Source organism: Dermacentor andersoni, chromosome 11 (genome assembly GCF_023375885.2).
Source record: "Dermacentor andersoni chromosome 11, qqDerAnde1_hic_scaffold, whole genome shotgun sequence".
In the NCBI taxonomy this organism is placed as follows: domain Eukaryota; kingdom Metazoa; phylum Arthropoda; class Arachnida; order Ixodida; family Ixodidae; genus Dermacentor; species Dermacentor andersoni.
Window position 1 is genome coordinate 103,214,619 of NC_092824.1, and position 26,983 is coordinate 103,241,601.

General features: G+C 45.5%; 1 protein-coding gene across 3 annotated transcripts in view; it reads left to right on the forward strand.

Moving 5' to 3' along the window:
- LOC126539199 (uncharacterized) overlaps positions 1-26,983 on the forward strand; it is a 135,794-nt gene that overhangs the window by 41,028 nt on the left and 67,783 nt on the right. For 2 of the 3 annotated variants that reach the window (XM_050185943.3, XM_050185944.3), the window contains exon 1: positions 6,641-6,806. The exons of the other annotated variant lie outside the window; for it this stretch is intronic. The gene's annotated coding sequence lies outside the window, so the exon portion shown is untranslated. Of the gene's footprint in view, positions 1-6,640; positions 6,807-26,983 lie in introns of those variants that run through there. 3 annotated transcript variants of the gene reach the window in all.

Here is a 26,983-nt window from a genome sequence, read left to right on the forward strand (position 1 = left end):
TCCTCCATAGATAACTGTATCTCGAAAGCGGAAAACGAAACTATACTTCTGACAATGAAGGCTAGGAGAAACCGTCCGCCGACAGTTTGTTCATTTCTTTGGCGCTCATCCACTCTTCATCCAGCTTTCCCAAATTAATTTTTCCCGCCGGATAATGGTATTCGATATGTGACGCTCGTCTTGCATTCAGCAAATTTATTCCGGTGCTTCTTTTCTCGTGCGTCCATTGTTCTATTACCTGGTGTAGTTTTTGCGCCCAGACTCGCCAGCTTGTTCTGAGTGGAGAAAACAACAACAACAACGTTCACGTTTTCGCGTAGGACTATCTTGTTCGGGTTATGTGACCGCCGGTGTGCATACGTGATAACCGCAAAATATTACTTTTTTCGTTCTGCGCTTGCTGGCATCGAGGTTGCGTCCCTTCCTCACATTGCTTTCCTGGAAAGCCCTTGAACAATCGATAGCGTCACTAAGCATGCTGGGAAACCCTGCATTGCGTAATCGCGCTATCTGCTGTTTAATGTCGCAGTACATTAAATGCGACACGACTTTATTTAGCTCATTTGCTAATATGCAGTATCGGTATGCTTATTTTTACAGGTTTAGAATGAGCTGAATCATGAGACTGAAGTGGCTTATTAGCTCGATGGCGGTAATGCCAACATGCGTGGTCGCCAAAAAGCACAAAATTTTACCTCGAGGAATCCCATGATTCCATCCATTTGCTTCTCGAAGGTCAACGCAAGGGCAGTAAGACATCCACGAATAACATTAATAACACCTTCAGATTGTTTTGAAAACACTGGAAGATGCAGTCAAGTAGCAATAAAAAATCGTCAGCAAATATGAAAAAAAGAAAAGCTACATACTGTTGGTTCCCTCGAGGCGTTCGCCACTTCTGTGTCTCAACTTTGCGACATACAAGGTACTTAGGACAAGAGCTAAGCAGGACTCGATACACGCATCCTGCTTTTGCCGATCAAACAATAAGTCAAACAAAATATTTTTCCTTTGATAGGAAGGGCCAGGACGAGAAGCCGTGGTGGCTTGACTGAGGTCTCGACACCCTTTGCATGGTGACACATGGTGGTGCGGGAAAAACAATTTAAACGCATAGGCACAATAATGTTGACATGTAATAATGCAAGCAGCATATCTACGCTATACGCACGATATACGCAATGCACGTAAACTCCGATGAATTGCAGAGTAAAGATTCGTTCAAGATTACCGGGGCAAAATCAGCGTGAAAGTGACCGCATGAGACTCTTCACAACTGCTTCGTTATCATGACGGAGGCACAAACTCATTGCATAGCCGCAATGCTTTAGCGCCTGTTGCCAACATAATCACGCCTGGAAGATGCCAACCACGCCTCGCATCTACGAGTTGATCCACCGGCATGTTGCAGTACCATCGTAACGCCACGTAGTGCAAAGTAACAGGGTAAAAAAAATGCACATCCAGTCACAACAAAGACCCTGCCTGAAACACTTAGCCAATTGAATTACATGGTGAAGAATTACGTGGCACCGATACGGAGCATTCACCGACTGGTTAAATGTCGGAGTAGCGCCTTAGTACCTAATTATAAGAAGTTTTCGACCGAATTTTGCCGGCTTCGTTGTAAAACGGCATGAACACCGATTTCTTCAATGCTTTCCTCAACGCAAGTTAGTAAGTCATACTGTGGAATGGAATAGTACAGGTATTTTACGTCAGCAGAGAAAGCTTTTAGCCCTTCGCCAGCGTGCCCTTTTTAGAATTACAAACGTACGATTGGCGAGCACCACTCTTTGCAATGGTCTCCAAAAGAAAACTGTTGCTTGTGTCCATCGTTTGTAAAAACTACCAAATCAATTGTGAGCATTGGGCTGCCAGTTAAAACAAAGGTTGGGGGGTGGGGGAAGTGATTTTGTTTTGTTAGCCTGCCAGGCAAAAAAAAAAAAATGTTTTTTTTTCTGCTAATAACACCTGATTTACCCTTCAAATTAAAGAACAATACATAATGGCCTAAAACGAAGGACCCTACTTATATTCGCTTACAAAACCTCTATTGAGAAATAATTGAAGTATCATTGTTCAACGCTTACGTATCGTATTGAAAACACATAGCGCATTTGTAAGATGGCATTAGGATCTCTTCAAAATAGTTTAGTTGAAGTATAGTTGAAGTTTCATCCGACTACAGATTTGTTGATTTACTGCTGAAAAGTTATTGATATACCGCACTTGTAATGACCCGATCCGCGATTCTTACGTGCAAGAACTTCACATTTTTGCTGCGTACAAAAACCGAATCAATAACCGAACTGCAGACAAAAAAAGCGTATTGAGAGGGTGGTATATAAGACCCAAGCAAAACACACATGCACTCGGGCGCCAACTGACAATCGTTTTTATTGAATGTTTGATTGCAAAACGAAAAGAAAAAATACGCAGATTTCGTTCGCTATATATATTTAGTGAAAAAAAAAATCCCGCTTTTCTTGTCATCATTTCAATCCACCAATGGCAGCCTCCGAAGAACTGCTGCTCGACGAGCTGTTACGCACGCGCAGACGCCCGTCGCCAGCAGCCATTGCCGTGTACTGGCGTGCACTGTCCTCTTTCGTGGAATAAGTCTAACACGACGCGGTGGTATGGGTCCCTCTTTGTCGAGGGATGAAAGGCAGCGGATATTCTTCGTCGAAAGGTTCCCGGTATAGTAGACACGAATGAGTACGGAAGTCCCGATGCAGCACTCGAAATCCTGGGCGCCGGTCCAGGAAGGCAGTGGGCGTGCCGCATGCGTGCCACGAGATTCAGGCCCATGCCTTCTCGCAGCTGCCTCAGGGTATGCACCACATGGAACTTGCCCTTCGGCTCTGGCCTTTCGTGCGGGATCAGTTCGGTCTCCGCAGTGGGGCTGGTTTCACGCTCGACAGCTGTGTGATGCGCTTGCTTCGCGTTCCTTCTGCGTCCGAAGGCTTCGTGCTGTCGGCCGATGACCGAGCTTCCTAGGCGTCGGTGGGTGTTGGCCCTGGAATCGCCGGAAGCTCACATTTCGAGCAGCGCTCGGAAACAGGTGCTTCTGTTGCGTTTTCGGGAACGTCGCGCCGACGCTCGTCTTCGTCAAGTTTCTGCTGCATCGTGAGAATGGCGAAGAGTTCTGCAAGGTTTGCTTGCGTGTTGGATGGAGAGCCGCTGCTGGGACCGCTGCTTGTCGAAGCGAACGACAGCACGGCCGGCTCGAAATTCCAGTTCCTGATGTCGCGCTTCGGGGCCGCGACGGTTGACATCTTTCGAAGCCGCAGGTCCTCCAGGCTCGGATGGAATGGGGAAAGCTCCGGGAACGTTGGTTTTTGGCAGCCAGATTCCGATGGCAGACATGGAACGAATTCACCTCGAGGAGAACGTGCAGCTCGTGCCCGGAACGCGCAGCCAAAGATCCAGCCATGGAGTAAGGCCGAGTGGCGTCCGGTTTGATGATGGTGATGACTTGAAAGGCACTGACACCTGCCCACTCAGGCAGAGTGGAGAAGTATCGGGCGCATTTCTGAAATCAATTAGAGGTACGAATTTAGAAAAGCCTGAATTCTCCCATCATCTCACCTGTAAATATTGTCAGGCTTACCCGCTTGTCTTATACTTATTTCTTCTTTGTTCGACTCTCCTCTGGAATCTTCAGTGCCCTTCTCCGCCCCTATGCAGAGTAGCATGTCAGCAGCCCTATGCACTCCGGGGGACATCTCTGCCTTCTAATAAAGAGCTTAGCTGTCTTTCTTGAGCAGTCGTCGAACAAGTGACCGATGAGATTAACAGCCAAGTCTACTGGATTTGTTAATGAATTTTTCCACGGCGATGCCGTTGGGGAGTGTCCCAGCGCAGAAATGTCGAAAGACTGCGGCACAGGAGAGTCCAGCGGCAGGCCAAGTTGTCGCAGCGTAATTTCTGAAGTCCTCTTCCTCTTGGAGGACAAAGATCGGCAATCCGATAAGTATAGTGATCTGAATCGAATTCGTTGCGAAAAAAAAAGGCAAGACGGGGAAATCGCCAGATTGGATTGCTACGCGTAATACTGCGTGTGTGGGATGGTGCTCGCCATCGCACCCTCCTCGATGTAACTTCTGTAGTATTTCATGTTTTACGATATTTCCTGCTTCAATGGAATTGTAAGTGTTCAGTGGAGGATGTTTGGCTTGATTTTGGCATCCTGTCGTGCGGGGCCAGCGCGCATTCGTGCCCAGGGTGCCTCGTTGACTAAATTTGTCTTCTTTGTGAGATATGCCAGCCCGCCGTTCGTTTCTCAGCTGCTGCCGCTTTACAGCGAAGGGGTAGGTACCACTGGGCCCTAGAATATACTATATGACTGTTTTCGCGGTTCATGTCCTGTGATAACTATATGATGCACGTAGTGTACACTTAGGGTAAATGTGGGGTACGTTAGGGGTGATGCGCAGGCAATTTATAAATTGTACGTGTGGGGAATACTTGAGGGTAAATGAAAATTCCTAAACTCTCGTTCTTTGCTGCTTGTTCAGAGGTGGTATGCGAAACGCTCATAAAGTGTCCCCGCTGGTCCCGATAGAAGCAATTGGTGTAGCAATTCTGTATTTGCACAGAATGGGTGATATGTTATAGGTGACGTGTCTCTATATACCGAAAGTGGTCCAGGTGGTCTTAATTTCCGGAGTCCTCCACTACGGCTTGCCTCATAATCAGAAAGCGGTTTTGGCACGTAAAACTCCATAATTTAATTTTATGTGTTGTATAGGTTAAAAGGATTTGCGCACATGTTTGTTTACTTACATCCTATGTATGCGTGCGATCTCACGCAATGTTTATCCACCACAAAGGTCACATTTATTATCGGACAATTTTTACGCTTATGCACTAAAGGGAAACATGAAATCAGCCCGATGCATGGTTTGAAAGGTCTACGCAGCGAGGTAGCGAGGACAATGGCGATGTATGTATGTATGTATGTATGTATGTATGTATGTATGTATGTATGTATGTATGTATGTATGTATGTATGTATGTATGTTTGTGTGTACTTACATCGTACATGCGTACATACGTATGTAATTTTGTGATAATCACTGATTGAGGGATTGCTCTGTAATACTTGCACCTCTTCATCTTCACCCTTCCCCACATTCATGATTGATGTCCAGGTGTCAGCCGCGCGCTGGACTGTTACAGATCCATTAGCAGGCTTTCCTTGTCAATCAATCTCTATCACTGATTGACTGACTAAAACTTGAAATGGACTTTTGTATTTGTCTCCATCTCGCACTGAACTAACATTCTATGGGAAAGTACCGACGGGAAGCCGACTTCTTTTTTTTTTCGATTTGTCGATTTGTCGAAAACTTGAAGGAGCTATCGTGGACTCATTATGAGGGGCTCGCTTCCCGCTGCCAGCGCAGTTCAGTCAAGTTGAAAAAGAAGCGGCATAAAGAAGGAACGAACGATCGAATAAAAATGCGCCAGTGCATACACCCGGACTGAAGAACGATACAGCAACTGAAAACAAGCAATCAATGAAAACAGATGCTCGCAGAAAGGCCAGAAAAAGCGCAGTGAGCGTTTCAGCCATTCCCTTCTGCTTTGTTGGCTTCCTCGGAGACCGAAGCCAAAGGAAGCCAGAGCGAGGCGCAAGAGAAGCCAACCAGCGTAGTTGGCTTTGACACAACAGTGCGGAAAACGCCGCAGCAACAATGGCCTTTCTGTGAAGTAGCGGGACATGGGAGTGAGTTCCCGGAAAGAATGAAAAAAAAGAAAAGAAAAGAAAAACAAAGAAGGCGGGAAATTTTTTTTTCTCAGCGCTCGGCTGTTTAGTTATCGGCCTTGTACTGTGCCTTTCTTTAATTTTTGTCTCGTCGGTTTCCACTAGTAATTCTGTTTCGCCTCATCGTGAGCGGACGACACATTTTCAGACTACCAACGTTGTAGACCACCGCGACGGCAGACGATAAAATACGAGACCGCCTCTAGGTCATTGCGACCTGCAAGCAATTAATCACGTTCATTTTTTTTTTGTCGCAATCGAAGCTCGCGCGTGACTACTAGATTTACCCGACGAGCGTGAGATGTTTGCGACCGGCCTATATTACGTAAGCACCCTGCCCATTTTCCCTTCAAGAATAAAAAAAAGAACGTACTACGTTTGTTTTCCGTTTTCTCGTCCAACTTTTTTTTTCATAGCTTTGCGCTACCGAGCGCGCATTTCGACGCAGCGAGCGAAAGAGGTAAAGGGAGTGTTTCCCTCACCGGCTGTCTTACAACCACGTCTGTTTCGCTTGGCGGGAACGGCGCAGAAAGAGATAGACCGAACGGCGGACTTCTTTCCTGTCTGGCTAAAAATAGGGATTCCTCTTTCCCTTCCCACACTCTTCCATTCCTCTGGCGTGAGGCGTGGCCTCCGAAATCCTCAACGCGGCGCCAGTCTCTGAAGCCACGCGCGATGCGACGCTTCGTTTCCGACTCTTCTCCCGACGCGGCGCTGGCATCGGTTCCGGCGGTGCTGGTAGTAGTGACGTCGGCGGCCACGCGCCTTGCCGGCCGTCGCGAATGACGTCGCGGATGACGTCATACCGTTTTCCGGCCCGTCGCCGTGGCAACGGGACCCCGGTCTCCAGGGGAGGGGGTGCAGGTTAGCGAGAAGCAGCCCGCGGTTGGGTCGGGGCCTGCCCGCCGGTCTGTGCCTGTGTTCTGCGCGGTGTCTGTGTTCTCGGCGGCCCTCCCGCCCGACCGACCGTCGCGCGAGCTTGTTGTTCCGTCTTCAAACGCCCCTGCTCCATCACGCGCTGCCCATGCAGGTGAGCTTTTGTTGCCCCCATTTTCACCGCACGTTTCTTCGTTCCCCACAAGAAACCGGCTTCCTTACGGTGACCGAATTTTTGGCCTCCCAAAAGTTTTCTCGCCCGAATGGATCCCCTACCCTCTGATCGTCGTCTTCGCGATTGCTCGGTCCAGCATGCTCTGCCTGATAGTCGGCCTTTCCCGCACGGTCTGTGTGCTTGCCTGTGTAGCCGCCGCGTTCTACCCTGGAACCACCACTGCGAAACTCCTCTTTTCCACCCCTGGCTTTCCTTTCGCCTGCATTTTGCCCGTTGCGCTGGCTGCGACACTGCTGATACTACGCGAACACGCCCCAAGAGAGAAAGATGTGAAACAATACCTAATGTTTCAGCTCACGCGAGTTTATTCATTACTATCTTTTTTTGTCTTGCTGGGCTCCCGCGATAGTCACTTTCCTACCTGGCAGGTAAGACCTGCAAGCGGTGGAAACTACTGTATTGGTTTCCCTCGGACGATATCCTCGCTTAGCTGAGGGTAAAAGAACAACGCAACGGAAAGTTCGGGTCAGCTTCCTTTCCGCCGGTATTGCGATTCTTCCGTTTCTCGCTGTTTGGGTTGTCCGTAATTCCAGTTTCGCAACCGCTTTACTCACGTATACGTTTAATAGTTTAAGCTCGCGTATTGGAAAGCGGTATTTCCGTCCGTAACGGCGCGCCAAGGCGTTGCGAATCGACAAAAAAAAATTTCTCGGTGGATTCGGGAGTCGAGGGAAAACAAACGGCGAGAAAGATAAAACGAATAAACGTTTGCGTCTTGTACGTCGCCGGATAGCTAGTAGGTGAGCTACGCGGTCCTCATTGCGCCCTTCCAAGATGTACGAAGCAGCAGTTTCGTGCGTAGGGGGGGCCTCCTGATCGTCTTCGGGTATATGAAAGTCGTTTTTTTTTCTCAAGAAGTCGCTCGCGTCCCTCAACTGTTTGTGTGCTGCTTACTACAGCCGTTAACATGGCGGGGACCGTTTCGAGAAAAGCAGGGCATTGTTGTGAAGCGCGTGGATCAAATTCGATACGGCGACGGTTTCGCTGGAATCGGTATGCAGCTGTCGCTATTTCTCTGGTCTCGTAATATCTTTCCATATACTTTTTTTTTTTCTTTACGGTTGCTCTGGTTCCGTTGGAGTCCTCGTAAGCCACCAGACGTGGTCTCGTCGAATCGAGGAGCAGCTTCGATGCGCGCTTGGGTCGTGCTTTTTCGAAGTGCCAGTAACTTACTTTTGGACAATCTCGCGAGGTCGCGTGGTCCAGAACACTAAATTTTTAGCGAGGATTCTCCTTACTAAAGTCATTATAGAGACACTATTGAGTTTCTACTTACCTTGCGTTGCTTTCAATGCCGTGTTCGTTAAGATGCAATCAAATATCAGACATAACTTCTTTAAGGTCGCTAAATGATTATGATGATGATGGATTTGCTGGGAATTTGTTCTGCGTTTTGCTTGTTCCTACATGTCTTCCTTGTTATTCTTTGAACAATATTTGAATGTCCTCTTGTGGTGAGTCAGTGGTCGGAATGCGAAAATGGAAAGAAATTCCGTATTTCCTAAAACGGTATCACATTTTAAGATTGTGCTTTGCTTATAAAAGAAGTTTTGATGCACCTAGATGGCTCACTACTAAGATCTCCTGTATGGCTTTTGAAATATATGGTAACAATTGGAGGCTCATATACCTCCCTTGTAATTAAGTGAAAGCGAGACGTTTAACGTAGCAGAGTCTTGAGAGTTTTACTCGTGCTATTTACCGGCCATATACTTTACTAAACAATAAAAAAAAAATCTGTAGACTCGTCGCCAGTACTCCTAAAAGGCAAAGTCGTCGATAAGGTGACTAAAAACTCACTAAATTGAAAGAGTTTCTCGCTAATTTACAAACACTGCCTTTTCACCGGCTATTCTCACTGCCTCTGTTGAAAACAGAATTTTTTTTGTACTATCTTTTAAAGGTACTTTGGAAACGTTCTCTCTGGCTTATGGGCGATTCAAAGGACTCCAATGTTCACGTGAATGGTACGGACCGGCATATTATCCCTGTATAAAAAAAAAAAAAAAAAAAAAAAAAAAACTTTGGGCGAACTAGCGGCACGATATTTCAATTTGTTCGTTATAGATAATCTGATCTTGTCGTGGCATTTTCTGCTCGCAGTGAATCGGCTTGCGCTTGACGTAATTTTTTTAGGCTAATTATGCGTCTCTGATGGCATTAGGCATGAGTATTCAGGTCAGATTTCTCTTTTATTTCTTTTTAAAATATATTAGAGGGCTCGTGCGCACTTAGTCGATGAAAGCGTATTTATACACCGTCAGAACTATTATTCAGAACTTCGACTGAATAATAATGCGGCTAGCAACCATCATCGTACCGAGTCGTCCGTAAATCAGACACACACAAAAAGAAGATATAAAGGTCCTGATCAGTCAGAATATTGTCAATCGCCGTATTGTCAGTCACTCAGAGACAGACAGTATGCCCTGCAGCGTGTTCTAAATACAATATAGTTTTGAGATTGAAGCCTTAATCTTGGAAAAAAAAGCGAGTCTAAGGTCATATTCTTATTTTGTCAACACGGTCTCGAACATATAACTTGCAAGAATGCAGCATCGTCGACAAGCTGGCATGGGATTACACCGAAGTACCTGAGCTGTTGGACAGTTTACCTTGTCCTTTTTCTCACATTCCATTTCACTGGGGATAAATATATCTGAGTTGTTTATTGTTATTATTACGTATGCATGCGCCAGCACTCAGACCTTGAGGTTGTTAAATGGTATAGATAGATAGATTGATTATTATGGGATTAGCCAACCAGCCTTACATCGCGGAAATCAAGCGCCTGCGGAGAACGTGTCAGTATGGTGCTGTCATAGAAAATACTTCAGTGCGACAGACAGTCAATGAATGAATGAATGAATGAATGAGTCAGTCACGGTCAGTTAATCGAATAATATATTTAGTCGATCCGTCACTCAACATCTACCACTCAATCAGTCGTTGGCACGTTCTTACTCATCTTTCCATTTATCACAGGTTGCAGGTTAACTTAATCAACGTGATTATATTGGAAACGTTGGCGAAAAACCGTGTCACCGGCCTCCCCACTATATGGTAATTGAATGAAATAATGACCTGAGGTCAAATAAATCATTGCAGCATTGCAGTAATTTACAAACACAAACAGTAGAGTCATTCTTTATTAAATATATGAAGAAATAGCCGGCTCCGCAGGCAATGGTGCTTCTTATTTAGTGGTTAACCAGGCGCTGGCGGTACAAGGATTCCTGCAAACTTCGTCTCATTGGCTTCTTTCTCTCACTTTATTTACGTGACTCCTTGGAATAACTTTCTTCCTCGTGAAGCGAACTTAATTCTCATAGCCAATTTTGTCACTAGAAAAGGATTAGCCTCAATTTCACCTTTTCGCATGCTGTCATTCGGCTGTATTTAAGCACGTTATACGAACGAGGAGGCCTATGTTGTGTCAAAAATAACGCTCCTGGTGACTCTTATAGCAGATTTAGAAAGTTCCACCCGGTCCGTACGCGTGTAGCATTTCACACAGTCGCCCCCCCCCCCCCCCCCCCAAGAAAAGAAAAAGAAGATATAAACTGCTGACACGTAAGTGTACAACAGTGCTGTGACGTCATCTTGTGACGCTGACATCAACTACATAATACACAGACTTTTATAATTGCAACTACCATGTCATCTCCAAGTTCTGTGCGCAAAGGCGTTGACAGCAACCGCCGTCAGCGAAACAGTGTCCTTTTTTTTCTGCTTTTTCTTCTTCTTTTCTTGCTCTTTGAGAACAACGATGCTATAATGACAGAAAAAAAAAAAAAAAGAGAAGAGAGAACGCGTTGTGGTTGAATTCAACACTAGAAGATGACGTTACCAGCGCTGCCGGTAGCATCGTCGCGAGTGGTATTACATAAACTATAGTACGTTTACGTACACTCTAAAAAAATAACCAAATGTCATCCCGATTTATTGAGACAGTGAATCTGAAGTTTCGTAATTCCCACGAATCGTTTGCAAACGTTAACCGCGTAACTGCTAAGGAATTTCTCGAGGCTAGCTCAGAACACAGCTGGGGGTCCCGAAGAAAAAGTTGAACGAGTCACGTTATGTCTTTGCCGGCGAAGCCCCACGTCCACTCAGAAGACAGAGAAGAAAGACTCCACAAACCACCCATGGTTTTCGCACTGCTGAATGACTTGAGAGTTTTAGTTCCTCGTCTTAGTAATCGTCACGCGACAACCTTTCGGCCAACAACCCTTGGCCGAAACCTAGGCGGGGTGCAGGCCCACCCCACCAAATCGCAGGGCACTGAATACAGTTATTTGAAGGAATGAATGGGGTTTGACGTGCCAAAACCACTTTCTGATTATGAGGCACGCCGTAGTGGGGGACTCCGGAAATTTCGACCACCTGGGGTTCCTTAACGTGCACCTAAATCTAAAGTACACGGGTGTTTTCCGCATTTCGCCCCCATCGAAATGCGGCCGCCGTGGTCGGGATTCGATCCCGCGACCTCGTGCTCAGCAGCCTAACACCACAGCCACTGAGCAACCACGGCGGGCTGCTTACGAGTATCGAGGCAAATCCAAACATGGAAGGCGATATAGGGGCAGTCGAGCCAACAATAGCCAAGTCCACTCCTGAAGCCGTCTCAAGCCGTGAGGGTGCCCGCTTACGAAGGCCCTCGTTTTTTCATTAGCGTCTCCATTACGGAGAGTCATTATATATAGAGTGTCGCAAACCGTTGCGAAACGATACCGTGGCTTACGTCATTGCGCGCCGCCGACGTTGCCTGCAGGTCGTTTGTACGACAAACACAGTGGAGTTGGCAGCAAAGAGAGAGAGGGGAAATAAACAACAACAACAACAAAAAACGGATCATTAAGTTTTAATATGGGACTAAGTTTAGTTGCTGTTATTGCGGAGACCGTCGTTCTTGTTTCACTTGCTCCACTTTATTTGACGCCTGTCGCTTTTGTTGTCACCGGTTTGTCGTGTTTGCGTGTCTATGTTTCGTGAATTGCAACCATCGCCAGGCTCATAGGAGGCCTCTAAATGCACAGATTTTCATTTTATGCTAGTGTGCATAAGTGCAGATGTCCGTTCACTACCACTGGCATTTTTTTTTTTTTTTGCTTTCTTGTTCCTTGCAGGTAGGCAGGCTTTAGGGACTTGCAATAATATACTGCCTGTCCTTCCGCGGATGCTCACGGTAAAATAAATCGAAACAATAAAGAAACGACAACAATAATAATAATAATAATAATAATAATAATAATAATAATATGTAACATACCATGCAAATTATATGCGCAGTTTTAAAAGCACACCTTCGCTTTGTGGATGGGATGATCGGATGCGAATCTCAACAGGGTAGATGTGATCAATAATGTTTAAGCATATCCGCTTCCGTGGTGTAATAACGCATCTTGCTTAAGGGCTTACGCTGAACATATAGGTGTGGACCCTAACAAATTTCATCTTTTTTTTAGAACACACTAAATTCATGACCGCCCAAGACCTGTCAACTAAAATGGCTTCGTAGAGCCTAAAACAATGACTCGCAAAAGCAGTACGTGAAATTCCTTTTGTCATCCTTACGAATAACTTTTTCACTGGGACAAACATGCTAGTAACACACCGCGACATGTATGTAAGTGTATTCTTTTCGAAATCGTTGAGACTAATTTCATGTCATATTGGACGTATCGTGTATTCCACGCAACGTTAAAAATATTAAATTATAGAGTTTTACGTGCCAAAACCACTTTCTGATTATCAGGCACGCCGTAGTGGAGGACTCCGGAAATTTCGACCACCTGGGGTTCTTTAACGTGCACATAAATCTAAGTACACGGGTGTTTTCGCATTTCGCCCCCATCGAAATGCGGCCGCCGTGGCCGGGATTCGATCCCGCGACCTCGTGCTCAGCAGCCCAACACCATAGCCACTGAGCAACCACGGCGGGTTCCACGCAACGTGTGAAGAAGTTTGAAGGCGCAGAATAGGACAAGTTATAGCCGTAACATTTTACCGCAACCTGTTGATATATGTCGTGCTGATATGCGTGTCGTGTTTTGACGCACCCATTTTTGGTCTAGCGGAAAGTTGTCTCTCACGATAGCGTTATAGTTTGATGTAATCTTGTTTCCCGAATAATTGATTTTTCGAGCGACGATTTATCCAGGGATTTAGGTTGATATTACTTAGGCAGTAATCGCTTTATTGTGTTTTCAGACGAAACAGAATCTATTATTACACTACAAGTGAACGGGGATCTGTCAACAAGATATCACTGGCAATACCGATTCGGCTTTGTTTACCACTTTGGTGTCACGTGATTGTCACGTGAGAAAAAGTAAGAAACGCCCTTGGAAAAAGAAACTGCTGCAGGAAGAGAAACGTAAGTAATTACGGCGAGCGACGCATTATAACAACAAGGTACGCGCTAATTGTCACAGGTGTGGTATTCAACGATATCCAGGTGTGACTGTTGGGGCAAAAAAAATGGCTCCTTTTTTTCGACCCTCGTTTCCTCTCGCGGCGAAGCTGTTGTTACCTTAATATGGATAGACATGAGCATGAATATTTTCGCGGGCCCTTGACCACGAGACAATGAATACGTTATTTAGTTTGGCACTGAGATGACAGACACACGCCCCGTACGCATCCACTTGCCGTCAGGTAGAGTGGATGAGACTTTATGTATAAGCAGCCGTAGCCAGACTTGCTTCTTAATGACGCAGTATTGGCTTAACGACATTTTAGTGAAACTACTTTCCTTCGAATCCTGCCTGGTTTCCGGAATGGTCTCAGTCAGGCAACTGTCCGTCTTTATCCATGCACCCCCCCCCCCCCCCCCCGAGCAGTTTAGTAAGATTGCCTCGAAAACAGAGATAAGGAAATGATGGTATTCCCACCGTTACTGATACAGGCTTCCACAGCTGTGGATTCGTGGAGTTCAGCCTGCCCTCAGTCCGGCAAGTTTACCGCGACGACTTCCGCCGCTTATACCCTGATTGCGTGAAAACGGGGCAGCGCCATGAAATCCCGCTTCGATCCTAATTCGCCCTGGCTATTTGCACTCCGTAGTGGCAAACGATAAATAAATAAAATTGGCTTTGGCTTAGTCTCCAACTCAGGCACAGCTGGTTAAAACACGATGGCGGGCTAGTTGGTTTGAATCCACGATAGAGTGTGTAAGCGCGATTGAAAGAGGACGTAGAAATAAATAGATACACTGAGACAGTCCTACTTTCAACTATAGATTTCAACTATAGAGTTGAAAGTAGCGCTGTCTCTGCGTAGCTGTTTCTTTCTACGTCCTCGTTCAGTCCCGCTTACACACTCTACCAGGCACACCGCAATCTTGGAAGTATTTGCAAAATCGAACTGCAAGAACTACGTTCGCAACGTTTGATTACGTTAAGTTGGAAACACCGTGTCAGGAAACGTTTCCCCTGCGCGGCCTTGCATCCTATAGTCAGGCAACATTGGCAGAGGCGATTTAGTGACGAGAGTTTCACTTGCGAGCAGGTCCCGTATCAATTATACGTACCGAAGTGAAATCCATCGTTGGTCAGCTTAGATACTTCGACCGTCAGAGCTGCTGCGCTGAATATTTCTTAAAGAGTTTGTTTGATACGTGTCCTATTTTCTGGTTAGTGCGCGTACTACGATTCTGATTCCGTACGCTTGAATGAACTGGGAGACATGTGAGCACCATGCAAAATGTGCTAGGAGTGTGCGTATGTTCCGGCGTGAAGTCGAACACGTCGAACAAGATACACTCACTATGTCCTTAAAGTAGCCACCAGCCAATTCAGCAGTTAGAAGAGAAATGTACATAGTGCTTCTCGTCGTCCCAGACGTGGTCATAATTATCGTCATTCTGTTCAAGTACAGCTGCTAAGATGAAATCCTTTTTTCAAAGATCTCCAAGCTCCACGGGCCTGGACAAACTGAATGTTCTAGACCGAAGCTTTAAATGACAGAAAATCGAAAATTGTCTAGTTTCATCGCTTGCATTAATTCTCTGCCGCCTTCGATAGCGCCTATCATCTCGGTACTTACCGTGTTGCTCTAACAGATTACCGTGTTCCTTGTGTTATGTGTCTTACCTGCCTACACTTCTCCTTGTAACCTCAACTAAAACACAACCTGCATGCGTGTGACTTGTAATCTATACCATCGTCTTCCTGTATATACTACAACGGGAATTATTTCACGTTTTTTTTAAATTAACGCCCGTATAACAAACGGAATGTAAAAATCAGTGCAAGAAAGTACAGTGCGCCAACAGGGGCAAGTGGACGACGCACCACCTCCCCGTCCAAAAGTGCCCAGTGCTGCACAAAAGTCTGTAGGCTTCCAAGTCCACAAACTTTTGCTTTCCGGAACTTTTGTCCCGAATGTAGTATGAATTTTGCGGCGGTGTAGGGGCATGGAGTCGTGAACCATACAGTCAGTGTGAAGCACGTGCTACGGGGTAACGACGAACGTTCGCTTTTCTCGCGGCAGCTGTGCTCCACAAAACGTTTATTCCTGGCAGTGCGTAGATATTTAAGGAATTAAAGTGGAGAGAGGGAAGGTGCAATTGCTGTAGCAAATGTAAACCTTGCTGCTGCTGTAGCTCTACGAGAGCGCAACAGCTCTACGCTTGACTCCTGTATCGGCGGCATGTCGTTGCTGGGACGTTTCCTGTTTTTGTCACGAATTTTGTTTGCCTTCTTCACAAATAAAGTGCGATAGAGGAAGAAGATGCAACTGAAGCGTGTTTAGCTGTGTTTCATGTGTGATACACTGATATTCAAGTGCGCATGAAGACCAGAACGCTGCGCAACTACCGAGTCGATTTGAATTAAGCTTGTCCCATCTGAGCCAAAAGGTCGTACTGTAATGATTGCAGAGGGGATATTCTTTAAATTCCGTTACAAAATCTGGGGGAGGTATGGAAGTTTTAGGTATGTTTCCAACTGTCTGACTGCGCAACAAAAACAACTTTTGTTATTCTTTAACCTTTACCCGACGAAAGGAATATTTAAACCGGACTAAATTTAAAAGACCTTTACTTACAGTTAATTGACCGTGCCTCTGTAACCAGAGCTGCCCGAATCAGCAGCTGCATCAAACAACACCAACTGAATCAGCGCGGACGCGACAGCGTTTTCAGCCACATCATCATCGACGTCAACAATACGAGCTGCCATCATTGATACGCCATCACCAGCATCAACGCACCAGCCACAACTCTCAACGAGGCAAACGACAGCAGCAGTATAGGGAACGTCACTCGCTACCGTCAACAACAAGCTAGGCCGGCACTCGACAAGGACTTCACTTAAATCGCAAGACCAATCACGAGCGACGCGAACGATGACGTCGACAGGAATCGTCAGGGTCGTGACGTCTGCATTAACAGTCCGAAAGTCAGCCGGCATAAGCAAAGTACGGGGCAATCGACCAAGACAGCCGCAGGGACCGTCATCGCTGCCGGTGACAACAACAACAAGGTCTGTCGGCATGCAGCAAGGCCGACCGGGGAAATCGAAAGGAACAATCCGCGGTGACGTCAGCTGAGCGCGCGCTCGTTTCCGAGTTGCGGGGGACCCAAGGAGATCGGCGCGGCCTTCAGTCGCAGGCGGTTTCCTCCTCTCCCGCTGACTCGGATCTCGCTCGGAGTGGCACCGGCTGAAAGGTCATGGGTAAAAGAAGCGAGAAGCGCGCCTCCGCTGTCCTCCTTTCCCGTCTTCCCGATTTCCTTTCTTTTTTCTCCCGTCGCGCCCTCTCCTCCCTCGCGAACGATGACATTACACGAGTCCTGCCTCACTTCCTGGAGCGGTGTGGTGATCTCGCTTTCGCTCCCGCGGTGTCCCTAAATTTACCCCTCGTTTAGCTAGTCTTGAAGTTGTATAATTTTGTTTTATGTGCAGATGTTGTTCAGCGACATCGTTGTCCGTCTGCCTCCGTCCCGTGTTTCTATTCAGCTGTTCAAACGCGACTTAGATATGAACCAGTTAGCTTAGTTTAATACTACACCTCTCCGGTAATCCGGCACTTTGCACATGGTAACACGTTTACGGTCAAACTAAAGCTCTCATATGTATATATAGGGTGTCCCAGCTAACTTTAGCCAGAGTTTAAAAATATGCGAATGCCACGTAGCTGCACGCAACCAAGGTAATGTTTGCCGTCGCTTCGAGATAATCTTTTTTTCAGTCCGCCTAATTAGACAATTAGTTCATCAATTTCTCAAATATTATAATTATATTAAAAGTGTCAACGAGAAAATTGTAGAGTGACGTGAAAAACTCCCGATACAGCTTTCTGTTGCTCAATACGTGTTACATAAAATTGTTTTCCCGAGCGTGAAAGAAGTCCGCGAATACACGCAAAACGCCTCGAGTGGCCAGCCGCGCGGCAATTGCGTGCATTTGCGGGCTTCTTTCACGCTCGGGAAAACACTCTTATGTTGCACGTATTGAGCAACAGAAAGCTGTATCGGGAGTTTTTCATGTCACTCTACAATTTTCTCATTGACACTTTTACTATAATTATAATATTTGAGAAAATTATTAATTAAGACTAGTTATCTAATTAAGCGGAATAAAGAAAAATAGCTTGAGCATCTCCAAGCGACGGCAAACAACATTACCTTGTTTCTGTACAGCTACGTGGCATTTGCATAGCTTTCAATTCTGGCTAAAATTGGCTGGGAAACTATATATATATATATATATATATATATATATATATATATATATATATATATATATATATATATATATATATCCGTAGTGTTATTGTCGCTCCCGTTCTTCCGTCCCGTATTCCCTCGTCAACCCACGCGTTTTCCTCTCTTCCTTTGTTCTCGCGTAAGCCTTTCTTTTTATAATCTCCGCGCTTTCCCACCGGCTGTCTTGGAGATTTAGTCCGCATTTCCTTTTCTGGGGCGCCCCTCTATATTTAGACAACGGCTCAAAGCTACGTGCTTTACGAGCATGTCGCAACCGGGTCCGATTCGCGCTCTCGCCCGATTAAAAATGGCCTTGACGTCATTCATTATAGAGAGCTTGCGGCGATTTCAGCTTCGTGCTAAACGCTAAACATAGCCCCACACGTGCGCCGTGGGAGCAGAGTTCGTGGGACTGTGTTGCACGTTTAGTTTTTTGTTTTGCTAGAACACACACACACACACACACACACACACACACACACACACACACACACACACACGCACACGCACACGCACGCGCGCACGCACGCACGCACACACACACACACACACACACACACACACACACACACACACACACACACACACACACACACACACACACACACACACACACACACCATTGACCTGCCTGTTCACACGATGAATACTTTGTTAGGCGGTGTCTTTAGATCACAGTTCCTGCTTGATTTCTAATTAAGTTTTCCCCATTTTGACTTGATTAGCAAACCGATGTGATAGCTCATAGTAAGTGTTATTGAGTGCCTGAACCCGCAAAGTCCAAGCATATAGGCTTAAGGATAAAATGCAGATAACTGATGTAATGTTCAGTGTCCAGGCCAGGGTGCACAAGTGCTCGAGATCGTTAGCCGGCTTCTTGAAGCGGCGATAGAGTGCCTTTATTAGGGCAGTATAACCACAACGAACCGAATTATAATAAAGAAATTAGTAGGAGAATAATAAAGTGGGCCGGGGCACGTTTGGCTAGCGGCCGACGGTGTAATGAAAGGCGGCTTATTGATTTCACTGAAAAACGTGCATGTGATCAAAGCTTTACGTGAGTGTTATCTCATGGGCTGACATTTAGGGGATAAGAAAATTACATTTGAAAGGCTAACTAAGGGCCGTGTAACGAGCGATGGGGAGAAACTGATTTAGGAGACTGGAGAACGATGATATTGATTAGCGAACTCGATTAGCGGATATTCTGTACTTGAAAGACAGACACGGAGTTGGCGAAGGTCGGTTAATCCCTGGAGCTTATTAGAGGTGTAGTCCGTTAGAATAGCAGAGCTACCGGGTAGTGAGGGAAACGAAGCGAATTAAAAGGTGACAAAGGATTAAACGCAGTCATGAGATGCGGAAATGTGCAGGCATTAAGTGATGTCGGGTGACACGACAGGGGTGACTGTAGGTCCCCGGGAGAAGATGTTGACTCAATCCCTTGCCTTCTGTATTCAATGTTGATAATGGTTATCCTAAATTTAAAAGAAAAGAGAGAAATGATTTGTTTAGTACGTAAATTGTCCAGCGACCAATGTGGCTCGTAATGTAAGAATGACTTGAATAAATAGATTTGCTTCTGCTTTCAGCTCTCCTGAATTTTGGAAGGAATTCGTAGCTTTTGTGGACTGTTAGTAATACCTTAAACCCACGCCTTCGCTATCCTTTCTTTTCTCTCTTTTTTTTTTCACGCATCAATTTCATGTATCGGTATAGTTCTAGTGAGTTCGATTTTCTAGGGAAGCGTTTCCATATCCATAAATTATGGTGCAACGTTAGTGCATGGCTTACACTGGGAGTTAGGTCTCAGTACTTGAGGTTATCGGTAACCTACGGTATAGTTGGAGTTCACAATATTGCTAATCTTTTATTGTACTGTTACTAATAGATTTACTCCGTACCATAGGGGCACTAATCGGCGTGTTACGTCTTCTGTATTTCTTCTCCCTCTGCTGTGGGGGTTTCTAGTTTCGTCTTTTCAGCATTCTTTTTTCTATGCCTTTTTGATTAATGGCTAGTAAATTAAATGCTTCGTTTTAATATTTTGTTTTAGTGCATCAATACCATCACAGCAATCACCTCTGTCATGGTGTGCTTGTTCTCGTCTCTCTCCTTTGGTTCTTTACGTTTTCTGCTTTGTTTTTCACGCGCGTTTGCTGCACTATTTGACATGTTTATTGCCTTTTCACTAACGAAGCATGTGTTAAGCTCACATTTTCGGGATTCTGTGTAATTTCTTTCACGTAGCTTCAACTGCATCTCCTTAAGTTAGACTCTCCCGAGGTCGGCCTACGTGTTTATGTTTCGGCAAGACGCCAAGAAGTCTTTGCACCGTGTGCAAACCCGACCAAAACGACGACTGCAACGGAGGCGAGCATTAAGAACTTAAGCTTAATAGCGTGGAAGTCTGCAGTAGGTATTCGATTTTATGGTCGTTTTGCTAAAAGGGGACTTTGTCGAACGGTTATGGGCACTTTGTTTTCTGGAAGTACCAGTAAAAAGATGTTTTCGACGGAGATATATAAAAAAAAGCGAGCCTGAGCACTCATTTGCTAATAAAAGTGTATCGTCTTCGACTACTTGCGAGAGCTTTACAATTTCGCTCAGACGTGGTCAGTCTTGGTCTCTTGTGCCAAGTATACCACATTTCGACGTTGAGCTGTTTGTGTCCCCCCCATCCTCTATGCGAAACATCGAAAGTACTGGTCTTCTTGTCCAGACGTGCTAGACCGGGCTATGTGATCCATAAAATTTTGTCTGACGTTTCTGTTGTAAGCGACCAACAAAATTGCTTCAGTTAATTGACAGTAAAACTTTCACGATGTTTTCCTCACTGTAATCGTTTTGTCTCGTGCGAAAGAATCTCCTTCGTGATCTGGCCACGCGACCCTGATGGAGGGATTTACTTAATTAATATCTGTCGTTGATTGTTATCACCAATAACCCAATGCTGTCACACGCAAGGCAATTACACTGCGCAAGTTGCTTCAACTTGATTATTTGTTCATTGGTTCTTGATTAAAGTGTTTGTTAGAGTACTGGATCCTGTGCATTTGCGCTTATTTAGTTATTAAGGGAAGAAAATTGTGAAGGCATTGGCCTCTTTAGAGCCGGCTATATCGTAAAGTCTGACACTATACACCAGGAAAGAAATAAAGAGAAAATATAATAAAAAATAAGAGAGATGCATATAACATAAAACAATAACACACTGCACACGCTATAGCAACAAGAACAAAAAATCACAAGCATGTAAGTAGTATTATATGGCATCAACAACACCGGAAGCAAGGCTAAAGTATTTAGTGCAATCACCACATCAAGTTGGAAGAATGGAACATCTAACCTTGCGCATTCAGCATTGTACGTTAAGGTTTTCTTTTTTTCATTTTTTATCCTAGGAAAAATGGGGAAGTGTACCTTTTTAGATTAGATTATTCCAATATCCCAAACACTCTGTTCGTCGTCGTAGTCGTCATCATCATCATCGTCATCATGACAGGCGTAGTCTTGCGCATCTTCGTTGATCCAGTGCGACTCGTATTGTCTCTTGCGCATGCGCTGAAGACGCCCACTTCTTGCCTGGGAACATTTTAGCGTTAGCATCCCGCCATCTAGTCATCTGCCATATATGTCGCCCTCTTTGTTTTGGTGTTTAATTTGATTCTCTGATTACTTAGGGCTACCATCAGTCGGCGCAACATGCGTCTTGTTCAAGGTCACTTCTTCGCAAGAACAATATCAGCAGCTGTCAATTTTTGCTTCTTATTACCCGCTTATTTTCAAGACAAGGCGGGAAGAACTGGGATGGTTACACTGTGCTTCGTTGCGAAATCGTAGAGAAATGTTGAAAAAAAAGAAAGGGCGTGGGTGGAAACGGAAACCGGCTAAACGAAACCGGATGCCAAGGATACATCAAGCAGAAGACATCTTTCACGCATGCGCTTTTCGCGGCCTTTGCAGGCTAAAGATTACGCTCGGATTACCCAGAGCGTAATGAAAACGCTGCTTTTGTTAAAAATGGCGGACTTGACAAAAGCAACTTATGCCCGAGCTAGAAATTCGCGCAAATTACCTTAAATCGCCCCGCATCTTCATGGCCTTTACGGGGGGGGGGGGGGGGGGGGGATGGCGGCTGATATTTCTTGGAAACCCGAAGGTTTCTCGTTATACAAACTTTGTTTTCAAAACACCGTGAAATATAGCAGGGTGTAGGGATGAGAAAACGAAAGGATATCCCCTTAACGGGATAGGCGACGTCCTATTTCAGAGGGATAACAAGGACAATAAGCCGGCCGTGACGGTGAAACGGGAGAAGCATCTGTGAAGGTCGTCTGTGAGCGGAAAACAGACGACGCACGCGCGCGCAGAAAACGACACCCTTGAAGCAGACGCTAAAAGACACGTAAAAGAATAAAAAGCAAGAGAAAATGGCTTAAACTTAAGGCCGGCTTGTGCCAATAAGAGCGCTTTATTTGGCGAGCGCGACGTCCCCTTCATTGCGCTGCTTTTTGTTCCTCCTTACGATGCTTCGAAAAAGAGAGCAAGAAACGAACGGGCTTTGGGGACCCTCGAAGGTCGTGCCCTGCCATAAATGGGTATAAAGGTCAACTTCTTTAAAGGGTCCCTCTATAGCTCCAGGAATACGCATACGCTTGCTGCTTTTCATAACGTTTCGGAGGAACTCGGGACACAACTTTTTTCGGTCAAGGCCGCTCGTTTTCTTTTCGTAAACTGTTTTTGTTTTTTGTTTGTTTTTTTGTCTTCTCGCAGACGAGACGTGCTTGTGCATGTCGTCTGCAAGAACAGCGATGTCGATGAAACACTTGAAGTCGCGGGTTAGTGCCTTCACGTGTTTCCACTTCACCTAACTCTGCGTACTTTGCCGTTTGCGCAGTGCTTTACTTTTAGTTGTCCACTGTCCAATACTTTTGTTGTGCTACAACGTTTCGCTCCCCCGACCTGGAGTGTGGCTAAAAATACGTGAAACGGAATTAACCGGTGACGTCTGTTCGAGCGAGGAGAGTGCCTGAGCTCGGGACACCTCAGATGGTATTAGTATTTGCTCGACTCGTTGAACAAATTGCATGGTAAAAAGAATAAAAATGAAAAGAAACAATAAGCGGTCGACAAAAAGTGGTGAAAATCTTTAGTAGTTCAACAAAAGTAGAATCGAGCGTGACAAAGAACGCTGGCGCCATAGCCCCACTTGAAATGTCTCCAGACGACGTCGTGCTACAGAGGGATTCTCACCTAACAAGTGACAGGCCGATTTTTTCGTGTTCCGGAAGAGGGAGCCTAAAAATGCAATGTCAATCAACTTGCAACTTCACAGAAACTAACCACAGAAACCTTACTTGAGCACCACTGATGTCGAAAACTTAGAGATAGACCTTTACTTGCATCTCCATGATGAGCGCCTCAACCTATGCGTGAATCATGAGCATACCTTAGTCAATAGAAAGCTTTAGCCTGTTGATAGGCAGCAGCAACAGTGATGGTAAAGACACCTTGCCGCCGTTTGTTTGCCCACAAAGCGACAGGGACGTTGTCCTGTATCCTGATGCACCATAGTCGAAGGAAACTTGGCCATTGTAGATAGTTTATTATATTGCTGAGGTCTACGCGTTGCGCCGCCGGCTAGGCTGCACATACGCTTTCACTGCAATATCTTTATGCGCGCTCGTTGAATTTCACGCCGGAAGATGTCGCCACTAGCGCTGCTCGGTTGACATCTGCATCTCTGGTATTTCTGAATCCCATAAGTAGTAGTATGTAATGCGGACAAGACAAATATATCTGATGGCATGCTGTTACCGTTAGCTCAATTTGCGGCAAGCCTTATTTCTGTCTTAGGCAGGCGCCGCTACATTTCTTGTTGGTGCGCGGGCCTCTTTGTTCGTTCAGTCCTGGTTCGTGCGAACGTCAATGAATATGTGAAGGCGACCGAGGGCCGAAAGGGGCGTCAAGAATACAGCGCGTCCCTGAAGCCAAAGACGCATCCCGTCAGGCAACGCTTTGGCGTTGACATGAGGTGGCTAGGCCAAGTGCACTTGTTGCTGTATAGAAGACAACTTGAGGGGTGAGTGACGACGATGCAATGCCGGAGAGTAGGCGAAAGAACGATTGAGAGAAAGAAAGAAAAAAAAAAGAAAGGAAGCAAGAAAGACAAACGGGCCAGCATGTTAAAAGGCGCAGTAATGCTGTGGAAAGTAGACAGCGTCAACAGGATAATAAATAAAGAAAGAAAGGAAGAAAAATAGACGTCAGAAAAAATCACAGGAGGCCTAGTTTTACATGCTCATCGTGGACAGGCTCAAACTCGAAGGGTTTGTTTACTTTACACATTGGTTTTGCTGTTGCTGCCGCGTGCGTTAAAAATATACGAAACAAGTAACAAGAAGAGCAGACGATAGCTTGTCCACTGCCTCTCTAGCTCTCTCGTCTGTCCAATAGCAGAAGGCTGTTGCGCGTACGTTTGGTGTGCGTGTGTGTTTGCAGGCGTGAAAGCAAACGTTTGTGTTTCTTTTATGTCTGCGGTTATGAACGTTCCAGCTATGACCCAAGCCATACGGTGCGCGTTTAACAGTCGCATGGCGACAGACCCCGAGCCTCCGACATGCGCTCGGAATTGAAAACCTGCCGACGCCCTGACGCAGGTGTGTTTTTTTTGTATTTGTTCGTTCGGTTCTGAGGCTCGTGGGATGCGTTTTTTTTTTTCTATGCAGGATTCTCTCATCGCTTCGCACGAGTTGTTTTCTAATTCAAGTGCTGGGCGAACGTTCCGAGCACGGTCCGCGCTATTTTTGAAGCTGACCGCGCCTACGTTCGTTTCGCGAAGCGTATGTGGGTATTTATTCTGGACAGTTGGCTTCGCGCTTATCCGTGGTTGCGCAGAAATAGCAGTAAATCACTCTTCGTAAATATTGGAAGCACCGTCGAAGGATGTCAAGCTAAAATAGCAGAAGCGAACTAGAATAACGCCGTGAAAAACTGGTGGGAAATTATGAGGGATGACGTCGTGTTCTGGATGGTTGTAATATACACAATGCTGCGCCGAGTTCTAATTTACACTGTCTGGAATCGCACGCTTGCCGGGTAGATTGCACCACTTTCGACATGTAAGTCATCTTTAGGAAGTTAGATTTGCTGCACATAATTCCAACCTACGTTCATTGTTTGAGTTCATTGTTCCTTGTTTAAGCGGAAATCGTTCCTAACGATTTAAGCCGTCTGCAGTCTCCGCAAAAAGACAACGAAGTAATCAGAAGTGCTCGCAAAAGAAATGTGCAGAATACTCGACATATCGTCAACCGAAGGTCAACCGCGGATGTTTGCTGAAATACTGCAGCTCTCTTTCACCTGCTGTGTGGCGTTTCCACACGATGCTTTGCATGTTTAACAATCCAAAGTGACGCGCCTAACAGTACACAAATATCAAATGGCAGTCGATGTTTAAGAGTGACAGCGTACGAGAGTGCGCGAATACATATAACGACACTATGTTTGACAGCATGAACTTGCATACCAAATGACAACACGAGAATGCTTAATTACCTTTTACGTTTATCTAGGAATATAGGCTAGCGTGGCAAAGGACAGCAGAATAATGCCAAATGACACTCCAAGTATAGAACCGAAGCTAGGGCACAAAACGGGAGCTGTTGAATGCAAATATCATTTCAAGAACGTGAACTATATGTATAGTGTCAAAACGACAACAAAGGAATGTCAGATGACGCAATTACAGGAACGCCAAGTGCAATGCGAAGTGACTGCTCACGAATTGAAGAATAAATTTTAGGCGATTACGCTAACTAGAGTATACACGAATACCAGATGGACGCTCCAATGACAATGCGCAAACTAGCAGTTAGAAAAATAAATACATAGAGCGCCAGCTGAAGCGCAGATCTGAGTACCAAACGGGAACGCGGTGATACCAAGCGACTCAAGCGCGGGAAAGCAAACACTGCAGCTTTAATTGTGACCACACTGGAACTGCAAATGAACGAAGCTGCGTGTACGTATAATGCGAACGAGCGTGTTAAGCGGGAATACGCGTATATGTCAAATGGCGATACAAGTATATGTGAGAACGCAAGCTATATAGCTCTTCAAAGAATAACACACGAAGGCCGGTGGCGACAAGAACGGGGAATTCCGAATAGCACTCCAGGTCCTAGAATTCCAAATGCGTGCGAGTTCGTAAACTTGAAATATGTACCCACGCGCTTCGCTGTAAAATTCATCGCCACCGCCGCAGTGCCCTTTCGAGCTCTCCGCGCGCGAAGCGTTCGTGACCTTCCTTTCTGTGCGGGGTTAAGAAAGGACGCGTATGCAGCGGGTATGCGAGAAAAAAAGAACCTAAAAGTAAACGGCTGGGTGGTTGTACAGTAGAGCGGTGCGTGAAATGTTAAAAACGCAAGGCCTTTAGCAAACTTCAACAGCACGGTGGTAACTGAAACACGTGTTATTTGCACGGGAGAGCGGGAAGCTGCGGCTCGCAGTTCTCGAGAAGGCGATAACGGGGTTTTGAACGTCGCTTAGACAGTATAAACGATTTAGAAAGGAAAAAGAAAGCGTTAACGAATCACGGAGTTAAAGTATTATTTTCGTGTGGGTGGAGAAGCCGGATAGGGTAACAGAAGAAGAAAGGAAAAGGCCAGGTGGGAGTCGGCGAAGACAATGGAAAAGAGAATCGAAACCAAAGAGAAAGTTATATTACGATATAATGTTATTATGTAACAATGTGATCCATAATACGCGCAGGCCTATATATATCTTCTTTTCAGGGGTATGGTTAATTTTAATAGATACACATAAATACCTCGAAAAAGCAGATGGATAAACGGCGCCGCTGTAGCTCACTTCGTGAGAGCATCTCACTCGTAATGCGAAGACGTGGGTTCGTACCCCACCTGCGGCCAGCTGTTTTGTCATCCACTTTAATTTAAATTTATTTTATTCGTTCTTTAATTCGATTAAACACTGCCGATCGTGTTCCTTATGCTGCCCTTGGTGTCAGTGTTTGTTGGTTTCTTATGATGTCACCAATAAAGGTCGGGCCCCTCGGTTTCCTTTCCTCTCGTTCACACACACACACACACACACACACACACACACACACACACACACACACACACACACACACACACACACACACACACACACACATAGAATTCACCAATTGTGAATGACATTGAAAACTAGAATGATACATAAGTCAGTCGGAACAAAAACTACGAGCAATGTAAGTGCACAACGAAGGACACGATCACAATGAGCTTCTGATAGAGCAAATTGCATATATTTCGCCAAGAGCACTGGTTCGGTATATAGGCCGAAAGAAAAGACACGTTAAAGATAAATACCTGGAGTA